This window comes from Branchiostoma floridae, chromosome 3 (genome assembly GCF_000003815.2).
Source record: "Branchiostoma floridae strain S238N-H82 chromosome 3, Bfl_VNyyK, whole genome shotgun sequence".
NCBI lineage: Eukaryota > Metazoa > Chordata > Leptocardii > Amphioxiformes > Branchiostomatidae > Branchiostoma > Branchiostoma floridae.
In genome coordinates, this window is record NC_049981.1 from 4,419,625 (window position 1) to 4,425,000 (window position 5,376).

A 5,376-nucleotide genomic window follows, 5' to 3' on the forward strand; every position below is an offset into this window, starting at 1 on the left:
TCCACCTTAAAGCCCCCTTCACACGAGAGCACGAATGAGCCGGAATGCCGTCCGAATGAATGTTTTTTTCTATTCGTGGCAATTCCTCGCAATTCGTACTGTATTCTAAACATTCTTACTGCATTCGAGATATTCTTCCCCGTTCGGCTGGCTCGAAAGTTTTTGACATGTTAAGTGGAGAAATATCGAATGGCATTCGTAGTGGATTCTTAGTGTATTCTAACTATTCTGACTGCAGTCTGACCGCATTCTACGGCATTCTAACATTATTCGAAACATTCTTATCTCATTCGATGGAGAACCGAAACGGCAAGCCACCTCGAATTCTGCCAGAATGTGGCCGGAAGAATATTTCGAATGCCGTAAGAATGTCTAGAATGCACTACGAATTCACAGAAATAGACAAGAATTTTCATTCTGACGGCATTCCGGCTGATTCGTGTGAAGGGGATTTAAGGCCCATTTGGAATTCCTACCCGAATGGCCCCGAATGTGACACGAAGTTTGCAAATACTTCATTCCGGCTGGTTCGGCTTGATTCCTGCTAATTCGATTTCCGTGTGAAGGCCCTATTAACTAAAGCATTGATACGAATTTCAGTCTCAAATTAAGTGAGATATTTCTTCCTTCTTTGAAATTTCATCATAGCCAGAATTTTTTTTTAGATTTCATTTGCAAGATATTAACGTTCGGTCTTCTTTCTATTACATTTGATAGCGACCAGCAGGCATAATATCGACGTCACCTACACAGACAACTTTGATTACAATCCCGACCAACACGATAGAAACAGTAACGGCTTCCAGGCAGAGAGACAGCGGCATATCAACGAGGTACGTTCCAAAATAGCTCTCGTTCGCTATATGATCAGTCTTGTGCATGTTTAGCTATGAAGGACGACTATCAGCGAGACAAAACTGATACTGTGCAATATTAGATGATACTATTTCTTGATGATTGTAACATCTACATGAAATTGCTACTATTTAACTATAACTGCTGCAACAGTTTTTGTATCTTTTGATCTGAAGATGTTCAGATCAACAGTCAACAGATTGGAGTGGTGGATATCTCTCGTTCAGTTATTGTATGTAACATTAAAGGGAATTCTATTTGCCTTTCATGCAGTTTGATGATCTAGTAGACGATTGGGTGGACAATGTCCCAGATGTGGACAAAGTTGCCACGTCATTCAACAACTTCCGAAGCGGGAGCCTCATTGCCAATAGTGACGTCATCCTGGCGGGAAAGCCGCTGTCTAGTGCGCAGGTGCAGGAGGGTCTAAACAGCCGAATCACCTCTGATCCGAATTCAAACTTTAAACAAGTCACAGCGAAACGTAATTCAAATTTCACTAATTTTTTTTAGAATCTGTGTGAATTGAGTTAAAAGTGATCATTTTTTCTACAAACTATAGGTTTAAAATCGTTGGACAAAACTCGTCTGTGACTCTTTCTGGTGGGAGATCTAATATGTATACAGTAAAAAGTAAACATAGTGATTGACAAATATTTCGAATAACATCACTCTAAAAGCAAAAGCCTAGACCTCGTGTAAATTTGGTTGACGTTACAGGCTCCATGCGAATCAAAAAGTTTGAATTGATTCAAAAAACAGCTGAACACTATCTAACAACGTTGTTAGAAATTGACATGTTATATCCATACATAAAGTAAATATGCTTTGAACAAGTCCTCTGACCCTTCTCGAGATGTTTTGACCTGAAAACCTACGTCAATTGACCTGAGCGGAATTGTGACGTCAGCAACGGGTCAAAGGGGTCCGGCAGTCGGTATCGGCCCCCGTCTTCACTTTGTGTTCGGATATATCGTGTAAATTTCTTACAGCGTTGATTATCGTCACAGGCGAACTTTGATACGAATCACAAAACGTTCTGTTTGTGAAATCTCTTCCTTTTAGCTTACGATTACTGCGGCGACCCCAACACACAGGACGCCTGCTACAGTCGGGACTACTGCACCAACACGGACACGGGCGGCTTCACCTGTCAGTGCCCCCCGACTCATATAGACGACTCTCCCGATGGCCTACCCGGGCGCAAATGCAACAGTAAGTGGACTCATAGTTATATCTCTGGGAACAGGGGTGCCTAAGCATTTGCACGAACCATATGAAATTCGTACGAATATTATGTGATACACACGAATCACTATGCGAAAACGCACGAATATTATGAAATTCGCACGAATCACTATGCAAAAACGCACAAATATTATGAAATTCACACGAATCACTATGTGATTCACACGAACCTTTAGTTATGAGATTTGCACGATCCTTATGCAAAAACGGCGGCCGGGAGGAGGCATAATTTTGAGCGTTTCCACCCGTGATATTTATATTTCAAGGCATGGAATGGACATTTACCGTCGCAAAGATGTATTTGATAGCCTGTGAGCTGCAAATATACAAAAGTAACGGTCTCCTCTGTCAGCACTGGAACACCAGCGCTGAAGTTGTCGTCAGCACTGGAAGTCCAGTGCTGAGCCAGCGTCAGCACTGGAAATCTAGTGCTGAGGCAGCACTGGGAGGCCTCCTTTCAGCACTGGAAATCCAGTGCTGATTGTAGTCTCAGCACTGGATTTCCAGTGCTGAAGACGTTTATAACAATTTTAACGAAATTAACCTGTCTAAAACGTCTTCAATCACGTTACTAACTTCTCAAAACAACCTTTTGATATACCTTCTACCGCAGCTCGAGCCAGAAACATGAATAACAACGAAGATTGATCTGCTGTCTACAATTACCCCGGCCCTTTTCAGGGCCACCGAAATGATTCTAGAAAGGGCTATATCTATCACACAATTCAATAAAATCACAAAGTCATGCACAGGTATATCTAAGTCTAAAGGAAATAAATCAGCCGTACGGACGCTTGCTACATGAATATTACGTTCAGCACTGGAACGTTCCAGACTGAGTGCTTTATAAACGTCAGTACTGGAAGCCCAGAGCTGACGGTTTTACAGCATTGGTGTTCCAGTGCTGAAAAGTTCCAGAGCACTGGTAAATCCAGTGCTGAACCCGTTACTTTTGTATATCAGCACTCGGTTCCAGTGCTGACGGCAGTTTCAGCACTGGGTAACCAGTGCTGAATGACCTTTGAAGAGCCTCTCCGCCTCTCCGCCGCGAGTTCAGCACTGGTACCCGAGTGCTGACGGCAGTTCAGCACTGGAATACCAGTGCTGATGTTTCTTCAGCACTGCATAGCTGTGATTTAGTTCTGTCAATAAATATTACCTTTGTTAAAAACGTAAACTATTTCCGGCGTTATGAAGAAAGTTTATCTGTGTGGGAAGTAATCATAGTATAATGCTAAACTTTCTTCCAACACAGATTTGAAGGTTTACATGGATCAAATTTTTAACGACCACTACTGATGACTAATCACTTCAGAACGTAAATTCGTGGAAGTTACATGCACGTGATCTTTCTCAGCACGTGATCTTGTGGATATGTGACGTCAGCAAGTGGTCAAACCTGTCAGGAATTTTATAACGCCTACGGTCCCTGTTCAGTGATGCCTCGAGTGCCGTTGTTTAATAATCACATTGAAAACAGGAAATTTATTGATATCTTGTCCATGTACCCATTAAATCAAATGCTTGCTTTTACAGAAATGCCCCTTTTGGGTTTCGCAGCCGTGGTAGGTACCGCAGTCGGCAGTCTTGTCGGCGGACTGCTACTAGTGGGCGCTGTTACACTACTGATTCTGCGCTGCCGGAAAGCGAGGAACCAAGAACATGATACAGGTATAGTACATGTACACCAATAAGCAGCTAATCAAGAAAACGGATATGATTCTGGAAACGGTCAGACATGTACATTTAAAGCAACATCTATTGTTTTTCGTCAGTGACAGTGTCTTTTGGCGTATCTTATAACCTTAATGTCAATTTTTTATCGTCGTTAAGTACATATAGTATATATCTAAAATTGTTATCTTAAACCATTCAAAAAGGCGGTTCAGGAATACTTGTTTTACTTACCATTCAAGACAATGAGATAAGAGATGTGAGTTGGTAGACATATTCTTTTTAAAACATATAGATATATAAAGTTAACAGGTAGTATTGTTTCTTTTTGATGAATATATTATAAGAACTTCTAAATCCAGTTGCTGGACAATTAAGACTCAAAATCTACTGTATTCTCCAATATTGCAGCGGAGGCAGTTTACGAAGACGTCCGCACACTGCCAGGCAGGGCGGTGTCTCAGCGATCCGGAACCGGAAGTGACGTCTACTACTCCTATCCCATGGCACCCTTGCCCGTACCTCCGCTTCCGTCCCAACCTAGCGGCCATTACCAGGAGCTGAGGCCAGCGGTGTACCAGAGTCTACAAAGGCACCAGCGTACAACACCCCAACCCAAGAACTCAACCGGGGATAGAAGCGCGTTCACTATTTCACATGATTTTTCAACGTAGTTTGTAAAAAAAAAACAATGGCGTCGACAGAAGACTGAACATGTACTAAACCCTTTGATTTATGATGATAACCTTTTTATGAAAGTTATCAAGAATAATTAACTTTTAAATCATTAGATATACGAAATTTACTTAAAGGAATTACTACAGGAGTGGTGGTGTCAATGAAGTATACCTAACATTCAATATTACGTAATCTTTTGTAAACTTTCCACTGCAAATCCATCACTTATTAATCTATTACACAACAAATGTGCAAAAGAGTACCACATCCGCAAGGGAATAAGGAGTTTATTTCAGATAAAAAATAGAATTCCACGAACACATACCTTTGTCAAATAAACCAGGTTTGTTATGCAGAATGATGTCTGTAGACAAATGCGTTACTCATTTCATTTTCTTTATAATTATATGCTTGGAGTTGGTTTATAAAATTTTGGCATTGATTATGCAAATTAGATCCCAAGTTACAATCAATTGATATCAAATTGTAGCAAGCATTACTTAAGCTATTAGCATACCAAAAATCATGATGATCCTTTGATCCATTCTTGACTTATTCTCTTTTAATGTCTTTAAATACACCTCTTACTCTCTTCCCTTTCTCAGTTACATATGTGACAACTTTCATTGATGAAAGTACTATAATGGAATACAGTGGATTTATGAACATTTCCTAATCAATTATGCAAATTAGCTGTTAATTTGCAAAATAAGTCTCACATTATATAAGTCTTCACTTAGGCTATCTACATGCCAAAAATCATGACGATCCGTCAACACGTTCATATTTTCTCATTAATTATGCAAATGAGATCATCATTTGTATGATAAATATGTATTGACATTTCTCTCTTTCTCAGCTACATATGTGACAAGTTTTAAAGTCCTATCATGGAATGTAGTGAATTTATAAATATCCTCA

The 5,376-nt window shown here is 40.2% G+C and overlaps 1 long non-coding RNA gene across 1 annotated transcript; it reads left to right on the forward strand.

The window, feature by feature from the left end:
• Positions 1–721: 721 nt before the first annotated feature.
• On the forward strand, positions 722–2,064 carry LOC118412656. Its single transcript, XR_004830800.1, has 3 exons — positions 722–833; positions 1,129–1,339; positions 1,921–2,064. It is a non-coding gene; the product is annotated as an uncharacterized LOC118412656 (long non-coding RNA).
• Positions 2,065–5,376: the final 3,312 nt, after the last annotated feature.